The sequence below is a fragment of the Castor canadensis genome, chromosome 1 (genome assembly GCF_047511655.1).
Source record: "Castor canadensis chromosome 1, mCasCan1.hap1v2, whole genome shotgun sequence".
Classification (NCBI taxonomy): domain Eukaryota; kingdom Metazoa; phylum Chordata; class Mammalia; order Rodentia; family Castoridae; genus Castor; species Castor canadensis.
In genome coordinates, this window is record NC_133386.1 from 116,493,729 (window position 1) to 116,516,413 (window position 22,685).

General features: G+C 36.2%; 1 long non-coding RNA gene across 1 annotated transcript in view; it reads right to left on the reverse strand.

Annotated features, from left to right (window-relative positions):
- Positions 1-1,774: 1,774 nt before the first annotated feature.
- The window catches only part of LOC141420810 (uncharacterized), a 51,514-nt gene continuing 30,603 nt past the window's right edge, over positions 1,775-22,685 (reverse strand). The window contains exon 4 of the long non-coding RNA XR_012445466.1: positions 1,775-1,908. This is a non-coding gene — a long non-coding RNA (uncharacterized lncRNA). The remainder of the gene's footprint in view (positions 1,909-22,685) is intronic.

Below are 22,685 nucleotides of genomic sequence, written 5' to 3' on the forward strand. Positions count from 1 at the left end.
ACATTCTTGTTCATTGATGACAACTCCACCCTTCAAGCTGCTCAAGGTAATCTTTGAAATCTTTTTTGTCTCCTCCTTGTATCTTCTATTCCACACCCAATCTACTGATCAATCCTGTGCACTGTACCTTGAGAATATTTCCATTGTCCAATTAATTCTTTTCATTGCTGACACTGTGGGCCAAGCTACCTTCATTTATTGTGTGAATAATTTCAGGGGTCCTTAAATTCATCCCCTGCTTCCATCTCGGCCATCCAATGCTCAGGCCCTTCATATTCCACTTCTAGCCCCTTGAGTCTTCCTCACACCAGGCACAGAGAGCCTTTAATGACATAATTCAGATCATGTTTCTTCAATGCTCAAGCCCTCTACTCTTCATCATCTTGCTTGGAGTGAAGGCTACAGTCCATAGAAAGGCCACCATGACCCTACGTGATCTGACCCTAGTGATCTCCTGGGCCCCATCTGCTACACTTTCCTTTCCTCACTGTATTAGTTTCCTGTTTCTTCCATGATGAATTGTCACAGACTTATACAATACAAATTTTTGTTCTTAGGGTTTTGGAAGCCAGAAGCCTCCTTGGGTTAAAAATTATTGTGCTGTCATGGCTGCTTTCCTCATGGAGGCCCTAAAGCATCCTTTCTCCATCTTTTCAAGTTCCTAGAGGCTGCCTGTTTTTCTCGTCTCCTCTGTCCCTCTAGCAATCACATTGCTCTGGCCTCTGCTTTTGTCTCCACATCTCTATCTTATTTTCCTATATTCTCTAATCACATTGGGATCATCCAGATAATCTAGGATAATCTCCTATCACAAAATACTGAATGACATCTACCCCCGCCCTGTGGCATGTAAGGGAACATACTCATAGCTTCTTGGTAGTTGGACACGGATACCTTTAGGGAACCATTTTTCTGCCTACCACACTCATCCTGCTGCAGCTGTGTGGTCTCTTCACTCTTCCTGCGGCTGCCTCAATTCCTTCAAGTCTTATTTACATGTTCCCTACTCAGTTAGGCCTCCCTAGACTCCTTTCTAAAACTGACGATACCCTCAACCTTCTTTTTCCTGTTGTCCCCATTCATCAGTTAATGCCTTCTAACATACCATAGGATTTAAATTACTTCTAAGTCAAATTATTGTTTGTCCCCATAAGATCTCAGACAGGCAGGGATATTTTTCGGTTTCATTCATTACTGCATCCTTGATTCCTAGAACATTATCCTGTCCCTGCTTGGTGCTTGAAAAAAGTAATGAAGTAAAATGAATGGATAATGGGTAGATGGGTGGGTGGAAGGAAGGAGCTTCATTGTTCTATTGCTGCGTATGTGTATAATTACGAGTTTGTATTTATATCACATATGGTAATACAGCAGGATATTTTATTGAGTGTTTGTGTACACATATGCTACTAAGATGGGGGAGAATGAGCCTGTTGAGAAGAACATGGCATGAGATTCCTCATATGGGCACAAATCCTAGCTCTATCACTTGATAACTCTGTGACCTATGCCAGGTTAACATCTCAGCTAAGTGAATACATCTCTGCCTCAAGTTTTTCATCTATAAATTGGGGCTTGTAATATATCTAGCTAATATGTTTCTTCCGAGGATTGAGCGATAGGATAGATACTTTAAAAGCATTAGTAAAAAAAAGACTGAGGAAGACATCATACTTGCCCTCCAGGAGCTTGTGCAGAGTAGTGGTTGTCTGAAGTTGGGAGCAGGTTCTCCAGTTGAGTACGATCATCACACGAGATCAGAAATCCAATTCACGTTTGTTATTTGCTTTTTATTAACTCTAAACAAGGGAACACATCAGGCAGTAAGTGCTGTGTGGGCTTGCTTGGGCCTCAGCCTGTCATTCCGAGTGGGTGGAATGTGCTTCTCACCAGCGGTAGCTCCACATCCTGTAGAGGGACAGAGAGATCTCCTTGGTGACTTACTGACTGTCCTTCACTGTGTTTGCTTTGTCTTATGAGATAGAAAAATGACTCACAAAGATCCTTCAAAAGAAAAAATGGGTAGAAGATAACGGTATTAACAGCACAGATGGGCGGTAAGACTTTTTCTTGCCAGTCACATTTGAGGTAAATACAATCCAATATGATCTGAGTAGTCAGGTAAAAATGTGTCAAGATTACTATTTGAAATATTCAGCAAGTGTGAGGCCCTGAGTTCAAATCCCAGTGCTACCAAAAAAAGACAGAAATATTCAGTCATCACCACTCCCATATGACAGACATTTCCCTAAGTATAAATTGTCCCCTAAACGATTAGCAATAATGGTAGTCTGAAGCCATTATATGATAACTGTATTTAAAACATTATTTATTTAAAACTTTGCATTATCATCTTATCTTTTTCATTATGATTTATAATATACATTGTCTATCAGAAAATAGAGCTAAATATAATTTATAAATAAATATACATGTATTGAGTCTATATAATCAAAGTTTGCAGATAGGATACAGAAACCAAACAAATGTGGAGACCCTGAATGGTGATATGATTTGCGGTGAGTTACTTTATTTCTCTGAGTCTCAAATTTCTCATCTGCCAATGGGAACATAATACTTACCTTGAATAAGTTTTGCAAAGACCAAATAAGAAATTTATTTGGAGTACTAGGCACAGTGCCTAACAATACAGTGAATGCAACGAATGTGAGTTACTTAATCTAACTTAGAATTTATCAGATTGTCTGGCAATGCTTTCTTCATGTAGTAAGGACCATGACTGCTGACTTGAGTCATCCTCTCTGCTAATTATCCCACAGACAAGAGGGTGACCCCTGACTTCGTGTCCATATCAATTTCTAAGGAACACTGACCGGCCTGTTCTCATCACCTGCCCCCTCAAAATCATGACAGTGTCCAAAGTTGTTGGGATGCTTTGTCCAGCCTATGTCATGTGATCACTGCTGCAGTGGGAAGGGCAGATGGACACAGATGGGAACAACATAACAAGGTGCTGCTTTGTCACCGATGGAAAGGGGAGAGAGAGAGAAGAGATTCTCTTGGGAAGCTTTAGAATGCTATGCCTAGCTTTAAGTGATAGTTTTGACTTCATTTAATTCCCACTCCTTGAGTTTGATAACTGTAAGACAGGTGGCCATTTGTCCTAAGAATACAGAGTAGAACCAATATTCTATATGTAGTATTAAGAAAAAACAAAGAATAAAACCAAAAAAAGGATAAATTACCAGGAAAAAATTCTCTTTGGGGCTGTGAGACAAATCTGGAGAAGCAATCAGAATCCCTCAGTCCACATAAAGTCATGTACATTTGCTACCTGGATACTTCTTGTGGGCCTAATACTTACCCATAATTCCCGTGGCATGGGCAGAGACTGTTGAAGAAGCCTAGATAAAGCAACAATAAAGGCGGCAGAGAGTTGAACAGGGTTCTGGGACAGGCCGGATAGAGTTAAGAGAGCAGCAATACACCTTGGGAATATACCTCTAGGCAGGTACAGAGGAGAAATCCAGTTTTCATAGCCAACGTGGATACTAACACAATAGCAACAAATTTATAGAATTCGCTGTGTGTCTAAGTAGTTTATATATCACTTAATCTTCACAAGAATTCTAGGAAGTAGAGACATTGGATTGATCCCATGTTGACACCAATTACAGGTAACAAGAGTAATGAGAGGGTAGAAGGACAATTATTAAAAGAAATAACTTTTTCCTTGGTGAATTGCAACCTTTTCTTTACCTATAGGAATGTCTATTTTCATCTAACACAGCAATTATTTTTGAATATTGTCATGGATTTATTTTATGTAAAATTTTTTGTGAGAAATAAGGTGTTATTACAATAGTTGGGGTCTTTCAGATTATGAATGTCTGGTTTAGGACACCATATCATGTGATAGCATTTCTCAAAATTTTACTTGTCACTTTTGGCCTTGTAGAATGAACGACTTTGCATCTCTGTGGCAGTGGAGTGCAAAGCATTGATTTATAAGGTTGCCAAGTTGGCAATAAAGTACTTTCTATAATTAACATTCTCATTAGAATATATTTCTTCCTTTTCCAAGTTAATGGCAGAGATGACACTGAGGAGAATTAATGGAGAATTGTCCAGAGACAGGTTGTAGATATTTTAGAGAATCGGATTTGATAAAGGAGATCAGCTGACCACCAAGGAAACAATATATTTAACACACTTTGGCTTTAACTAGCATTTATATAATGCAGGAGTCTTTTGCTCCATCCATCACTCATACAAGAAACTCTGCTGTCAGGCTGCTGTGTGTTCATGTGTGAGCCAGGTGAGTACTCCATTTGCTGTAGATGGAGAATCGATGACCAAACTACTTCAGCCATGTTAGTTACAAGTAGACAGCTAGATTGAAAATCTGGAGGTGCTTGTTTCTTAATTTACTGAGCCAAACTCCTTTTCTTTACAATAATGTATTGAGGTTGTTTTTTTAAAATTTTTCAAAATAACAAAAAACCATTTCAGTAAAAGGAAAAATAATTGTTTATTAACTCATCACCCTGTTTCATGACGCTTATCACTCCCTAATCCTTGTCTATATACATACAGATTTATTTTTATTTATGGGTATGAATTGTACAATTGGGTTTCATTGTGATACTTCTACACATGCATACAATATACGTTGTTCAAATTCACCTCCTCTATTACTCTTTTATACCTCCTCTCCCCTCTTCTAAAATCAATTTTAGTGGATTTCACGCTTGTGTGTGAAGTACTTTGATATATTCAACCCCTCCCGGATCACTTTCTCCCTTTGTCTTCTCCTCTTCACCCCCTGTCTCCCACCACATTTTACACTCATGTCACTTTTTCTTTTTCTTTTTTTTTTTTTTTTTATGATACTGAGGTTTTAAACTCAGAGCCTCATTCTTGCTAGGCTAGCTCTACCTCTTGAGCCAGTTAGGCTCTTGCATTTTTGCTTGAGGCTGGCCTAAGACCATGATCCTCTTATGTACACCTCCCATGTAGATAGAATTATAGGCTTATTCCATCAGGTCCAGTTCATTTGTTGAAATGCATATATTTGCTTGTGCTGGCCTCTAACCGCCATCCTCCTGGTTTTTGTCTCTGAGTAGCTGGGATTACAAACATGAGCTTTTTTTTTTTTAAAGACGTAGATTCTGCATATGTGAGAGAACATGAGATAGTTTCCTTTCTCAGTATAGCTTATTTCACTTAACAAGATGATCTCTAGCCAGCTCCATTCATTTTCCTGCAAATAACATAATTTCATTCTTCTTTATAACTGGAAAATCCTCCATCGTATATGTATACTACATTTTCTTTGTCCAGTCATTGGTTGTTGGGCACCTAGACTGGATCCATAACTTGACAATTATAAATAGTGCTGCTATAAACACGGGTGTGGAGGTGTCTCTATTGTATGCTGACTTGTATTCCCTTGGACCTGTGCCCAGGAGTGGTATAGCAGGGTCATATTGTACATCATGGCTGAACTAATTTACATTCTACAACAGTATAGAAGGGTCCCTTTTCCCTGCATCTTCAAGATTATTTGTTGTTCTTTGTTTTCTTGATAGTACTGAGTCTAATTGGGGTGAGATGAAATCTCAGTGTAGTTTTGATTTATATTTCCTTTATGATTAAGGATGTTAGTCATTTATTGATCATTTGTACTTTTTTTGAAAGCTGTCTGTTCAATTCATTTGCCCATTTATTAATTGGATTGTTTGTTTTTTGGTATTTAATTTTTGGAGCCTTTTGTATATTCTGGATCTTAATCCTTTGTGAATAGCTTGCAAATATTATCTCCCATTCTGTGGGTTGTCTCTTGATTCTTGTAATTGTTCTCTTTGCTGTACAGAAGCTTTCTAACTTGATGCAATACCATTTGTCAATTCTTGTTCTTATTTCCTGAGCAATTGGAGTACTATTCAGAAAGACATTACCTATGTCTATATCTTTCAGCAATTACATTATGCTTTCTGTAGTAACTTCAAAGTTTTAAGTCTTACATTTAGATTTTTGATCCACTTTGAATTAATTTTTGTTCAGGATGAGAAACAGGAGTCTAGTTTCAGTCTTCTCTAACATATGTTTTCCACACCTTTGTCAAAAATCAGATAGCTGTATATATATATGACATATGATGGTACTGGGATTTGAACTGAGTGCTTCACACTTGCTAGACAGGCACTCTACCACTTAAGCCACACCACCAGCCCTTACATGAACATATATGTTACATGAATGTATATCTGATAGTCTCAGACTTCAGGTATTATTTTCACTTTTAATCCCAATTAAGTTGTCATCCTGCTCTGTTGTAAGAAGGGCTCTCCTTCCTAGAAAGTTCTTCTATTGTATTCTGAAGAAATCTTAGTGTTTAAAAAATTACATTCTGCAGACTGGTGATGTAGCTCAGTGGTAAAGTGTTTGCCATACATGGGTAGAGGCTTGGGTTCAATATCCAGCACCACAAAAGCAAAATCAAAACAACAAAAATGCCCCCAAAGAACTCCATTCGGCTATAGAAGTGCCTACATCCAGAGATATGCTAGTTCAACACTGGCTCTCCAGAAAAACAAAGTGTATGTGTGTATTATTAATTCTACTGTTACAAAGAAGGCACAATAAACAATTTATAATAATAATGATATGCAATATTTTTCATGGTAAATTCCATATAGCTATTGATTTTCACAAAATGCCTTCATTGATTTTTTGAAGAATTTCTGTGTTCATAGACAACATATGATTATAGTGACAAACAGCATATTGGTTAGTATTTGGCCTGCACTGAAGAATATACCAAAATTTAAAGAATGAAAACACATGTCACAACCTCACACACTTAGCAACACTAAGAGAAACCTTTTGGCTGAATTGAATAATAGTTTTTTAATACTACAAGGATATTTCTGGCATGTATCATGTTATTTTTAATGTAATAGATGCAGACATGGCACATTTAAAAGTTTAATCTGCACTATTAACATTTCCACATTATTTTCTTAAGACTAGAAAATCAACAAGGCCCTGTTTTATAACACTTGCAGTTTCAGGAGTATAAAAACAACCACCTTACCAACATCAAGCTATCAACACAGCATCATTGCCATGGCGTTGGGAAGAGAGTGCAGAACATCGTAGAATATTTACACTGTATAGCTATAAGAGATACCAGTAACTTCAAGTCATTGGTGATAAAAAAATATAACAAAATAGTAAATAAAGAGTTTTTGAGTATTTAGTACCTTTATTCTTAATAAAATGTATTTAATTATAAGATTATGTAATTTAATATTTGATAGCACTACATTTGACAGTTATCTAACAAAATTCTTGAAAATTTAGTTCTTGGATCTTAGGAGCTGACATTAGGTGGCTTCTGTACTTGCTAGCCCATTCTTCCACACAGAGTTCAAATTCAAAGCCTCTTTGAAACACCCTTTCTACTACTGCTACCCACAGAATGGAAGGGGTAGATTTAAAAATAATCTCCCACTTTTTATAACCAGAGTTGGTTTTAAGAAATATACATCTATTTTGTGTTCGGAGTTCAATCACATTGTAAATGTTATTTTAATCATGCTGCAAGTGTTATGCAAACTATATTTAATATAACATTTCTTATTTTGCTTTTCTTACCAAATATAAAACTTTTCCTATTATATTTGAAATTTTCATTTTATAGCCTATATATAACATATTTCTTACTAATTACAGTAATTTTTACTAAAGATCATTTAATTAATTGCAAAACTGTATGGTGAATCCAGGTATTGTGTTTTGCTATAAGCACATGAAACACAGTACATAAAACCATGATGGCTCAGCTTCATGTAACTCAGTCTAGTAGGGAAGAGAAATATTATACCACAAATTGAGATAAAAGTCGGGGGAAAGTTCAGCATATATTGGAAGGATTAGCAAAGACAAGATCACATAGGGTCTTGTATGCCATTTTAAGAAGATTAGATTTAAACTGAGCATAACAGGAAGCCTTTGAAGGTTTTTAGCAGAGGTGGGTGGAATGCACTTGACGTTTTTCAAAGCCCTCCATGGCTGTTAGTTGGAGCTTGGCTTCGCGTGGGAGAAAGAACAAAAGCTGAGAGTGGTTCACGAGGCAAGGCGTATTCTGAGCTTTGCCCAGGGTGGGTTCTGTGGTGACAGAGGGAAGTGGAGAAGCTGAGACATCTGCTGTTAGAAATGGCAGCATGGGGATGTGATTTGACAGAGGGATTTGAGAAGCTAGTTGGATGGAGCTGCGTGTTTCTAGACAGGAGAGTACAGAAGGAACAAGCATGCTAAGGCTGTTTGGCCTTAGAAGATCAAGGATTCTGGCATTTTCTGTTTTCTTAATTTAAACATGCTCAGCATTTCAAAGTGTGGTAAGATGAAGTTAATCACTCTACTTATTTTCTTTTTTGGTGACGAACATAAAAGTAAATTTAAAGTCCTGCAGAGCCAGGGTATATGATCAGTAACTAGATGCACAAGAAACAAAAGGACCTTGGAAACTACTAAAGGGAAAAAGGAAGAAAAAGTAAAGGAGTTTCTGTCAAATAAAGTATCACTGGAAATGCACCAGGTTATGAAAGTCTGAGGGACCAACTTTTATTGTCATAAAGTGAATGGAAATTCATAAGTTTCATGGATGAGATTTTCTCCTTACTTAATAAAAATGTCTTTCCTTGAACTAGAAGAAAAGCTTAGGGGTTAAACAGTATCATGGGGAGCAATCTAGTTATAAGTGATTTAGCTCATATTGAAGTTATAGGTTAGGTGATCTGAGTAAGTTGCAAAGACACTTTAACTTTTCTTTGCAAAAAATAGTCCTTTTTCAATGTGACACTACAAATATGAATACTTGATTTAGTTACCCCCATTACCAGTGCTTCCTACTGACCTGTGCACTCTGGGCTCTAGAATCTTCTTTGTGATGGCCATTTGATGCTCACAAAATCTTCCCTTAAACAATATCTTAAAATGTTCTTTCCAGGAGACTTCGGGAGGACATCCAGTACTTACACTGGAAAATACATGAATTCAGCAAACTGCACATAATATCGTGGAAGTATGACCTTGGAAAAGTTGTTTAGCCTTTCTTTTAGCCTCACTGTCTTATGTGAATTGTAAGGAAAATAATACTGCATTCACAGGGCTGCTTACTGTGCTTACCATAGAATAAATATTTAATATCTGGTGACTGTTATTTTTGTTTCATTTACTAAGTAAGTTTTGCCATTCTGTTGTTTATCTCAAGTCTTTCCAATAGGGATTTGTTGAGAGCTTTCTTTCCTGTGCCTTACTCGACTTCTATCATTTTGTTACTTTATATCATGGTGTCTGTTTATCTTATATTGTATTGGAAAGTTTTCTCACACAAATTGTTGCCAGATTATCATTTATTGAGTCTCTTTTAAGGATTACAGGATGTTTAAAAAGGACTATTCCTGCCTGAGCTTTGGCTGATGCCCTAAGTCAGCAGGTGTAGTCATTCTTACACAATGAACTGAGGTAACAAACCACCCCATGCAAAATTTGCAAAAGAAATTTCAAGCTTCAGTTTTGTGATTCTTGAGCTAAACAATAGAGAGGTAGCAGTCGGAGAATGTATGAGGGAAAAGAAGTTGGAGTGTAGAGAAATTTTGCTGTCACCTCTGTCCATATTCACCACGAGCCGAATGAGAGGAGCTTCCAGGACACGAGTCAGAGAGATGGGCCATCTCCTATAGGCTTAGGTCAAGCCTAGAAAGGCCTGTGGTTGCTTAGTTGCAGTCATAGCCAGGTACAGAGAAGTGGCATTATGGAAAGCCTGCACTCCCAAAATTTGAGCAAAAGATAGAAAAGCAGGTATAGAGCAATGAGATAAAAATCTGCCAAAGATGTTTTCCAATGGCCATCTCCAAAATGGAAGAGTGGTGTTTCTGTAAAAGGTGACTCAGCAGGGAGTGCACTCAGATGGGGTCAGGGCTTAAGAGATCAGTCAGATGAGGCATTGCTCTGGATAAGGGACCTCAAGTGACAGATCCCAGTGCTGCTGCTGCTGAAGAGCCCAGGTAAAGGAGTCTACGCTTCTTTCAAGTCCAAAGAGACTTAATGCAATGTCTACACCAAGTCCAGAGCAAAACAATTTTCTTATTGTTAGTTAAGTAATAACCTTTCATACTTCTATGTATTTTCTTTGACTTCTACCCTGGATGATGCTGTACAGACCAGTAAGTGGTAGAAAAAGTATAGAGTAGTGTAAAGTAGCTGCTCTATTCTCCTGAATAAGGAGGGGAGAAGTTTTAACTTCAGATAACTTTATCATACTGAAATGACCATATTAATTACTAAATGAAACTAGTTACTTTTGTACTAATAGTTACCTCTCTCATGCATGTATGTGAATGCATATTTTAAGTGTGCGGACAAGCTGTGGACACTGCTTGAGAGTTTATCAATGGCAGAGGAAGGAGAAACCATGCAGATTGGATTACCTATCAGAGAGCAGGACTCCTTCTTTGCCCCTTTGACTCCTGTTTATTCGATATTTGTTACATTTGTGGGCTTGGGATGTTTATTTCTCAACACTAATAATATTGGCTGCCGTCTTTAAACCCTAATCATATGCCAGGCACATTGTAATTCACCTGTCTTCAACACAATTTTCCTGACCTATTCTATTTGTGATATTTATTGTTACACCTCTGCCTCTCTAAGACCAGTTCCCTTACTTTCTGCCTCTAGTTTCCACTAAACATTTTCTTCTGGCTGGAATAATTTCATGTTTAGTTGTTCATCTTTTCCATTAGCTATTAGGATGTATGAGGGCAGGTTGTCTTGGTGTCATGACTAATACACTTACATTCAAATTGTATTTTTCATAATTATCCCAATTAATTATCATACTATGCAAAGGAGTTATTCTGCAAGTGAGGAATGTAAGGCTCAGAGGTAATCATGTGCCTACATTTGATGAGCTAATGGATGGTGGTGTTAGAATGTAAACCTTGGATTGAAATAGGTCTTACTAATTACAAGGGGTGTGGGAATTTATATGGTTCATCTTTCCCTGAGAGAAACAACTTGATGCATGTCAAAATATCTCTTGGTATTGGCAAAACTTCAAGATTTTAAACAAGAAAATAATGATCAAGATTTCTACCCATGGATTGCTTCGTGTTACCTTTGTAACAGAATCCCAGTAGAATCTTTTTTAAACATTCCAAATGTGTCTCAAGCGAACTATTAATTCATTGATTTGTTGGTCATGCTGGGTTGTTTGTCACCTCTCTACTAAAGAGTTAAGTTTTTAGAAAAACATTTTAAGTCAATAAATAGAACATATATTCAATTTTCATCCCAACTTCAAAAATTAACAATGCCTTCTGGAGTTCTTTTCCATATAAGTATGAATATTAAGGAAAAATAACTTCAGAATTTAACCAAAGTTTGCAAGTTCTACTACTGCAAGATATTTTCTTCTAAATTCTCATGACCTAACAACTAACTGTTAATGTGACAGTTATTTAGGCCTTACATCTTTCAGACCTTGCTCTTTCAGGTTCTGAGAAATCCCTCCTTCCCTGTCCCTTTGTGCTTAGAAGTGGTAATAGCTCCATAGCAACTAATCCTGAGTGGTGACATGGTCACTGTCCCTGGTGGTTCCTCCTTGCCTTTTCCCCAAACACCTCCACATCCAATCCTTCTAATCCCTTATAATTTGACTGCATATCTATTCTTATAGACCCTTGACTAGTGCATTGAAGTAATGCATCATGAAATTAAAAATACCAAGGATGATAAAAGTTCTTTAAAGCCTCTGGAGAAAGCAGAAACAAAATGAAACAGATTACAGACAGTGGCAGAAAGGTTAAATGAGCAGAAATTCTCAGCAGTGCCAGCTAACAGGTGACAACAAAAAAATGCCTGAAATGTTACTCCAAAACCCAGCCAAACTACTGAAGGGAAATTAAAGTTTATACCTTCGTACTACATTCTTCATGCACTCTACCTAAGATGGGACTTGAGAAAAATGTTGGTGAAAACCAAAACTAGGTGAAGAGGATTTAAGAAATAGTGGGACTAAATCAAGATTATGATTATAATACATCCTATAATGACAACTGGTGTAGCAGGTCTAAAAAAGAACAGCTGTAAATTATAAGACAGTCAGAAGGCTCCATGCAGGAAGTCCACATGGAAAAAGATGGAGTGTGTTACAAGGAACAGAAAGAACAGAGGGCTGAAATTAGTGACATAACAATAATATTTTTTCAAGAAGCATAGACAATTAGAAACTACTGGGAAAATGAAACCAGAAAAAAAATATACCAGAAGCCATAGTCTCAATATGAAGGAAATGAGAGGCATTCATTCAATTAACATTACAGGGAGTAAAACAAGTGTATTGATTTGATGTTGATGGTAGACCATTCCCTCTGCAAGGGAGGGGAGGAGCAATGAAAGGAATGAGCAAAGATACCTTTGTTGTATATATTTAGTGGTCAAGGTTGCATTTCAAAGTTGGTGAAACAAGATTAATAGAAATCTAAAAATGGGGAAGGGGTGACCAGGAATATGGAAACAGTGTATATTGGATGAAATATATTCTTTTATAAAAGGAACCAAGTTATAATATCCAATATTTATAGCTCAATAAAATAGTTAATATTTAGAAGTGTGAATATCTATAGAAGACTTAAACAGTATTTAGTATATCCATCTACTTATATATTTATTATTTCTTCATGGAAAGAACATTTGGCAACCTCTCCTAGCTATTTTGAAGAATTTAACATGTTGTTGTTAACTATAGTTACCCTACTGTGCCCTGTCTCAAACACTGGAATTTATTTCTCCTATTTCCTTTATACTCATCATTATTCTGTGCTTGCATCATATCGTTATATTTTCTGGTACTTCAAAGAATGAAAACATTCAATAGGAATACCCAGAGAAATACGACAAGAGACACGATGTCATAAAATAATATGAGAAAGATGAAAGATAAATAAACTAAGGAAATGCAGACGGAAAGAAATTTTGTGCTGCGATGGTTGGAGACAGCTTCATGGATGAGGTGATCTTTATGCTAAAACATAGTTTTGCAAGAAAAGGAGAAGCAAATAATTTTAGTTGTGTGTGTGGATACACATGTGTATATGTCTACTGTGAGTGTACTGTGTATATTAGGTGCACTAGCAAAAGCTATTAGTTTGTAAAAGAAATGAACAGTGCATTTCCTTTGGTCGGAGATAGCTCTAAAAACCAAATAAAATTAAATTACAATGAAATATTTATTGAAAAATAATTTTTGTACCTTTAACACCTAGCAGGTTAAGTGGCAAATAATAATCAGTTGGTAAATACAGGTGAGCTAATTAATTTATAAAAAGCCTTGTGATGAATTGTAAGTGATTAAGAAATTAGTGAAGCAGAGAAAATCCATTTGCAAAAGGAAAATCATGGTTAGGTGTCTAAAATGTATCAATATGCAGTGTGACAAATGTGTAGTTGAGTGCGAAACTCCCACCTAAAGTGTCAGAGCTGTAAAAGAGGTCATTACTAGGTTTGCGTTCTGTAAACCTCCTTGTCTCTGGTCTTGGCATTTACATTATTTCAGACACTAATTGGAGAGCAGTTTATGGTGAGGAAGGAAGCAACCATGCAGAAGAAGCTCAGATTTTGTGTCCAAAATACAAAACCAGAACAGAACAGAAGAACTGAATCCTTGGTAGAAGCAGTCAACTCGAATCTGATGGGCTCCTCATGATCACTGCTAGAAACAAATATACCATTGTTAGATGTCATCGCCCCAGGCCTGTACCATCCTTTGTCCAGACCAGGTGTTTTATTGATGATGTTTTGGGTTATGTTCTGACTTCTATGTCACCTCAAAACTAAGCTCAGTTTTCTGTTTGAGTCACCTTCAGTGATGGGGAGTTTGCATGAGCTGGAACGAGTGTTTTCTGCTTACAGATAGTGGTACAGAGTTCATATCCCTTCTACCACCTAGCCCAGACCTGACCTCCTGTCCCAGATATGATAACAGCAGTACAGAGTAACAGGGTACTTCTGTGGGTTTAATTTTCACTTCCACTGACTACTGACATCATTTCATGTATTTATTTATAATCTTTCTATCTTCTTTGATGCAGAACAGTTCAAATATTTTTCCCATTTTAACTGATTTATTACTGACTTTTGAGAGTTCATATATAATCTGGATATAAGTTCTTGATTGCCTATGTGATTTACAAATACTATTTACTTAGCTTGGCTTGTTTTCCCATTCTACTGACATTTTCTTTTGAAGAGAAGACATTGTCATTTTCAATGAAGTCCTATTTATCAAGTGTCTTCTTATATATACTACACTGTAGTTGTTATATTTAAAAATGGTCATCTAACTCAAGATCACAAATTTTTTCTTCTAGAAGTTTTATAGTTATAGGCTAAATACATTTAGGATTGCAATCCATGTTAATTTTTTTGGAGTAAGAGGTATGGGTTTAGGTTCATTCAAGCCTTTTGGGGGACAGTTACCCAATTTTCCCAGTACCATTTGTTGAACATTGAGTTTTCCCTACACCTTCATAAAAATGTAACTGATAGAATATGTATGGGTTTATTTCTGGATCTCTATTCAGATCCATTTATTTACATATATCTATGCCTTATCCAAGCCAGACTGACTTCTATAGTTTTGTAGTAAGTTTGGAAATCAGATATTATATATACAGTTTTGTTTTTCTTTTCTAAAATTGTCTGACTCTTCCAGTTTTCTAGTCTTTCTAGATAAATTTTCAAATTAGTTCTCCATTTAAAAAAATTCTCCTGGGATTTCAACTGGGGTCATGTTGACTCTGTCAATCATTTGGGGAGAACTGATATCTTAACAAAACTGAATTCTCCCAGATCTGGTACACGTCTCCATCTATGTAGGTCTATGTAGGTCTTTGATGTTTTGCAGTTTTTAGAATACAGATCTTGTAGTTATTTCTCTGTGATTATATCTAATGTAACTATGGGTAGGACTTAAACAGTGATATCCAATGCTTTTCAGTACTAATGAAAATAGTACTATAAAAACCTAATTCTTCTTAGTCACTGAGAGGATATAGAAATATAATTGAATTTCTATAGTGACCTTGTATTCTTTGACCTTGATATACTCATTAATTATTTTTGTTAGCTTTTTTGTATAGATTCCTTTTTGTATAGATTCTTTAAACTTCCTACAGTCACATCACAAATAGGGAGTGCTCAATCTCTTCCATTTCATCTCATATGCCTTTTATTTCCTTTTTCTTTTATCTCTTTTGTGTTCTTTGTTTAGCCCTTGTTCTAGCTTGTCAAGAACTTTGGATCATGAAACTGTCACCTAGCTTTTTCACTGTTTATAAAAATTCACCTATTTCTCCCTCCTGTTTTTATTTAATGTACTGAACCAGATAGTTTTTACAAATAATACAAAACAATACAAACCCACTTCTTAGTATAAGAAATTTCAAACATAGACAAACATGGAAAAGTTGTATGATGAACACTAACCATCACACAGCTTCCAATAGTATTGAATCACAGCCCATCTTGTTCCTTCTGTACCTCTACCAACTCTCTTTGTGCTCCTCCCACCACTGGGTTATTTTAGAGAACATCCAAATAGCATGTGCTTTTCAGATGGAGGTATACTTTATGCTACTCAAAGTTTGGAATGGTGTCCTATTTAGATTGTATCACCTTATGTCCGTAGGTGGTATATTACATAAATACTTAAGAAAGTTTTGTTAGGTTAAATTTTTATGGAATCTCTCATTTCATTGCAGTTCTAGAAACTGTTTCTATTTTTGTATCTTGCAAATGAGTCTAACTTACTTAAAGTTCCTTGTCTATATTTTGTTGTTTCTACAGTCTTCTTTCTGATGTATTTCATTTAATATATGTGACAGATGTACGTGACCCATATGTGAGCTCTAAAACACAGTAATGCAATGTGCAATCAACACCCAACTCAAGACCAGGATCACACAGAGCGTGGAAGCTACCCTGCTTTGTCCACATGCTGCACCTCTTCTTCCAGAAGCAAAGGCTATTGTGAATTTTATCATCCATATTTAAAGTCATTATATATGTACACATACCTATGTGCTTAAGTAAGAGATCATTTAGTTTTGCTCATTTTTGAGGCTCATAAAATGCCATACTGTGGTTAAGTTTACGTTTTTTAAAATTAGAGTGTTCTGACAGTTTATTTTTAATTTAATTGTTGGTATGGTTGTGTTCAAATATACCTTCTCATATCCTACTTTTATGATCTATTCTTTGTTCTTATTACCACTTCACTTCTTTGAGATTAATTGAACATCTTTTTATGATTCTATTTCACCTTCACTTGGCATTTTAATTAAATATTTTAATTTTTTGTGGTTGTTCAAAGTTTACAACGTATGTCTTTAGTTCACATTGCATTATGGTGCAGTCACTCTCTGTTGCTTCAAAGGCAGTGCTAAAACCTTGTAGCAGGACACTTCCATTCCCTCCCTTCCACCCTTTTCATTATTCATGGCAGATACTTTGTTTCTCATATGAAATTGACAATAAACTCTGCAATACAGTATTATCATTTATGCTTTATATAATCTGGTTTTATTTTAAATTTATTTAAAAAATTAAAAAGTCTTAGTATTTTCCCACTTTTACCACTCTTATTGCTCTATGTTTCTTCACATAGATCCAAGTTTGCATCTGATATCATTCTCCTTTTTTTTTTTGAAGCACAGAACACTAGGAGGTAGTTTTTATTATTGTTAAGTAATGTAATACCATCAAGGAAATTCAGCAAAGTATTTAATGAGGTACTCATAATTTATAATTAACCCATTGTTTATGTGACTAATTTTTTTAATTCATATGTGCATACAATGTTTGGTCATTTCTCCCCCCTTCCTCCTGTTCCCTCCCTTAGACCCACCCCCCTGCCGCGCTCCCTCCCTTACCTCCCCAACCCCTCGCTACCAGGTAGAAACTATTTTGCTTTTATCTCTAGTTTTGTTGAAGCGAGAGTATAAGCAATAATAGGAAGGAGCAGGGGTTATTGCTGGTTGAGGTAAGGATAGCTATACAGGGAGTTGACTCGCATTGATTTCCTCTGAATGTGTGTTACCTTCTAAGTCAATTCTTCTTGAACTAACCTTTTTTCTAGTTCCTGGTCCCCTTCTCCTATTGGCCTCAGTTGCTTTAAAGTATCTGCATTAGTTTCTCTGCATTGAGGGCAACAAATGCAAGCTAGTTTTTTGGGTGTCTTACCCATCCTCATATCTCCCTTGTGTGTTCTTGCTTTATCATGTGATCAAAGTCCAATCCCCTTGTTGTGTTTGCCCTTGATCTAATGTCCGCATATGAGGGAGAACATACGATTTTTGGTCTTTTAGGCCAGGCTAACCTCACTCAGAATGATGTTCTCCAAGTCCATCGATTTACCAGCGAATGATAACATTTCGTTCTTCTTCATGGCTGCATAAAATTCCATTGTGTATAGATACCACATTTTCTTAAACCATTCATCAGTAGTGGAGCATCTTGGTTGTTTCCATAACTTGGTTATTGTGAATAGTGCTGCAATAAACATGGGTGTGCAGGTGCCTCTGGAGTAATCTGTGTCACATTGTCTTGGGTGTATCCCCAAGAGTGGTATTGCTGGATCATATGGTAGATCAATGTTTAGATTTTTAAGAGGCCTCCACATTTTTTTCCAGAGTGGTTGTACTAGTGGTTGTACTAGTTCCAACCAGCAATGTAAGAGGGTTCCTTTTTCCCTTCATCCTCACCAACACCTATTGTTAGTGGTGTTGCTAATGATGGCTATTCTAACAGGGATGAGGTGGAACCTTAGCGTGGTTTTAATTTCATTTCCTTTATTGCTAGGGATGGTGAGCATATTTTCATGTATTTTTGGCCATTTGAATTTCTTCTTTTGAGAAAATTCTGTTTAGTTCACTTGCCCATTTCTTTATTGGTTCATTAATTTTGGGAGAATTTAGTTTTCTGAGTTCCCTATATATTCTGATTATCAGTCCTTTGTCTGATGTGTAGCTGGCAAATACTTTCTCCCACTCTGTGGGTGTTCTCTTCAGTTTAGAGACCATTTCTTCTGTTGAGCAGAAGCTTTTTAGTTTTATGAAGCCCCATTTATCTATGCTATCTCTTAGTTGCTGAGCTGCTGGGGTTCCATTGAGAAAATTCTTGCCTATACCTATTAATTCCAAGATATTTCCTACTCTTTCCTGTACCAACTTTAGAGTTTGTGGTCTGATATTAAGATCCTTGATCCATTTTGAGTTAATATTGGTATAGGGTGATATACATGGATCTAGTTTCAGTTTTTTGCAGACTGCTAACCAGTTTTCCCAGCAGTTTTTGTTGAAGAGGCTGCTATTTCTCCATCGTATATTTTTAGTGCTTTTGTAAAAGAGAAGTTGGTTATAGTTGTGTGGCTTCATATCTGGGTCCTGTATTCCGTTCCACTGGTCTTCATGTCTGTTTTTGTGCCAGTACCATGCTGTTTTTATTGCCATTGCTTTGTGATATAGTTTGAAGTCAGGTATTGTGATACCTCCAGCATTGTTCTTTTGACTGAGTATTGCCTTGGTTATTCGTGGCTTCTTGTGTTTCCATATAAATTTCACAGTAGATTTTTCGATCTCTTTAATATATGTTATTGGAATTTTGATAGGAATTGCATTAAACATGTGTTACTTTTGGGTGTATTGACATTTTTACTATGTTGATTCTACCAATCCTTGAGCATGGGAGATCTCTCCACTTTCTATAGTCTTCCTCAATCTCTTTCTTCAGAAGTGTATAGTTTTCCTTGTAGAGGTCTTTCACATCTTTTGTTAGGTTTATACCTAGGTATTTGATTTTTTTTGAGGCTATTGTAAATGGAATTGTTTTCATACATTCTTTTTCAGTTTTCTCATTGTTAGTGTTTAGAAATGCTAATGATTTTTCTATGTTGATTTTATATCCTGCTACCTTGCTATAGCTATTGATGATGTCTAGAAGCTTCTGAGTAGAGTGTTTTGGGTCTTTAAGGTATAGGAACATGTCGTCTGCAAATAGGGAAATTTTGACAGTTTCTTTACCTATTTGTATTCCTTTTATTCCTTCTTCTTGCCTAATTGCTCTGGCTAGGAATTCCAGTACTATGTTGAATAGGAGTGGCGATAGTGGGCATCCTTGTCTGGTTCCTGATTTTAGAGGGAATGGTTTCAGTTTTTCTCCATTAAGTATAATGCTGGCTGTAGGTTTGTCATATATAGCTTTTATAATGTTGAGGTACTTTCCTTCTATTCCTAGTTTTCTTAGAGCTTTTATCATGAAATGTTGTTGGATCTTATCAAAGGCTTTTTCTGTATCTATTGAGATGATCAAGTGGTTTTTGTCTTTGGTTCTGTTAATGTGGTTTATTACGTTTATTGATTTTCGTATGTTGAACCACCCCTGCATCCCTGGGATGAAGACTGCTTGGTCGTGGTGAATGATCTGTTTGATATGTTGTTGAATTCAGTTTGCCATTATTTTATTGAGGATTTTTGCATCTCCTTAATGTTCATTAAGGAGATTGGCCTATAGTTCTCCTTTTTGGAGGTGTCTTTGCCTGGTTTTGGGATAAGTGTAATACTGGCTTCATAAAATGTGTTAGGCAATTTTCCTTCCCTTTCTATTTTGTGGAACAGTTTAAGGAGGGTTGGTATCAGTTCTTCTTTAAAGGTCTGATAGAATTCAGCAGAGAATCCATCAGGTCCCAGACTTTTCTTTTTGGGGAGACTCTTGATTGCTACTTCAATTTCATTGTCTGTTATAGATCTATTCAGGTGATTAATGTCCTCTTGGTTCAGTTTTGGATGATCATAAGTATCTAGAAATCTGTTCATTTCTTTAAGATTTTCAAATTTATTTGAATATAGGTTCTCAAAGTAGTCTCTGATGATTTCCTGGACTTCCATGGTGTTTGTGGTTATCTCATTCTCCTTTTGTATGAAGAAGTTTATTTAGAATTATCGTAGCCCATGTTTTCTGGCTACAAATTATTTCTCTGAAAAAATATTTTTACTTTCCTTTATGATGAGTAATTTTCCTGGGTGTAGAATTTTGGACTGACTAGAGTTTTTATTTCAGCAGTTTGATGCTCCGTTGTCTTCCAGCTAACAAAATTTATGATGAGAAGTCTGTCCTTTCCAGAATGGACCTTTAACTGCTTGTATGTTAGACTGTTTAATAATTGTTGCAGGCTTGGGTGTTCTTCTGTCTCTCGTTTGATGTTATAGAATTTTTATGTTATCAAATTTATGCTGTTGCGTGTATTCACTGTTGATTTATTTTTTCCTAATGTATAATATTCTATCATATATATATGTATATATGTATATATATCTCAGCTTATTCATTGCCATCAATAAGCATTTGAGTTGCTTCTAGTTGTCCATTTTTGTGAAAAACAGTGCTTTGAATACACTTATTCACATGTTGGTTTACCTTAGTGGGTTTCTCTTCAGAAGTGTTGCTGGATTGTAATGAATATATGCTAAATTTAAAACTTATAAAACACCTTACAAAATAATGTGTTTATAAGGTCTTGATTTTAAATTATACCCCACACTTCCTGAACAATAAAGAGAAGCTACACACATCACCTTTGTTTATCTGGTTTTCTTTTCACTGTGACATATGTTTAGCTGTCCCTTTTTAATGAACTCATCTCCTGAAAGTTTTTGTTTTTGTTTTTTGTTTTACTTTGATCTTGGCTTTGTCTATGGTTTATAATCCAGCTGTTGCTCTCTAGTCTTGATGTTATGGTTTTTGCTTGATTTTTGACTTGCTGTCAGATTTTACCTCTCCTAAGGTATTTTGATTTGGTTTACCACTGTAGCTTGTGTTACTTTCACTTGTAGAATTCAATGGTCCTCATTTTATTCATCCTCTTGGTCCTCATTTTGTTCATCTACTGGGAAGTATTCCTAGGCCTATTGTGTGAGCATGTTAGTATCTGATCATTGAGGTTGAAATTATCAATTATTAATCTTTAGATATACTTAATTTCATTTTAGAGACTGGTCTTAACTAGCTAACTTGTCACAACTATAAGTCACATTTTCTGCTTTGTCTTCAAGGATTTTAAGAAAGATAAAGTCAGGGGATTTAGATACACTGTCTAACATGCAGTGATTTATTTTATTTCATTTTTTCCCCTTCAAACCCTAGGAGTTTCAGAGGGCTGATTCCATAAGGCACAAATTAAGATTTTTCTTTCTGCTTTGCTTTCCTTGCAATGAATCTATGAGCTAGAATGGAGTGATCACAGGGAGGCGTTAATAATGGGGCTGTAATATGTATGATGACAAATTGAGTGAAAGATTCAGTGTTTATGATCTTAATGTCAATTGTCTGGGAATATATTTTATAATAGAAATATAGAAAAAGAACAAGATAGAAGTTATGAGAAGATCTAAATAAAGTAACCCTTATTTTCTACATGCTACCTGTTTCATTTTCTCTAGGGAAATATTGATTCAAAGCAGCTATGAAATGCATAGAATTCTTTTTCTCTTGACAGTGTTAGTTATAAAATTAAGAAAAATACATGGTCTCTGCTCTCAAGGATATTAGAACCTAACAAAGATTAGTATGCCAATGAATACCAATGAATGCATCAATAAACAAATGGTAGAAAATACTTGTAAATAATCCTCAGAAGGATATATCTAAGTATTAAGAAAGGTAGGGAAAAAGACAACTCAAGAATGAACAGCTTCATCAGAACAGGATGTGCTTGGAATATGGTGTATTTTCTCAGCTACAGGTATTTTTAAATCTGCATGCAATACCTGTGCATAGCATTTTCCTGGACGCTGTTGATGCCCTGCTGAGATACTCCTTTTTTGGACGTACATCTGGCTTCTAGATATTGTTAATGCTGCCTACCAAGGGTTCCCAGCTGCTCCTTCTTTTGAAAAATTGTCTGAGTACAGTGGTCTCAAACAGTGGTTCCCAAACAAGGAGCATGAATTTCACTTGGGAACTTGCTAGAAATGCAAGTTCTAAGGCCTCATTTTAGAACTACTTAATCAGACACTCAAGGGTTGGGACCTAAACATCTGTTTCAGCAAGATTTCCTTGTGATTCTGATACATGGTGAAGGCTGAGAACCACTGTTTAAGTTGGTGTGAGCCACTTTGCTTGGGAGTTTAGGCACCAAGATCATCTTAGCTTCATAGCAGATATTGAGAGTACAAAAAGCCTAACTCCTTAGCTCTGGAGAAGGGAGAAGGTGACAGCTCTCTGGAGAGACTTGTACCTTAGAGAAGGACTCAGCAAACTATGGTGCCTGGGCCAAATCTGACCCACTGCTTATTTTTATAAATTAAGTTTTATTGTCCACTCCTGCTCTCATGGTGTAATGAAGAACAGGGTGGGTGTAGACACATCATTCTGCCACTTACAGAAAGAACCTGCAGACTCTTGTTCTAGAGCCTCATCTGCCTGGAAATCATCAGGCCAACTTAGGCTTCACTTGACACTACACTCTTCCCTGGCTCTGTCTCCTCTCTGTGCTGCTTCCTTCTCTTCTTTGCAGTTTGGTCCCTAATCTCTGTATGGTGCTTCCAGAGCACCTAGCAAGCATACCTTCACACTTCTTTATTTTTTGCTACTTTTTT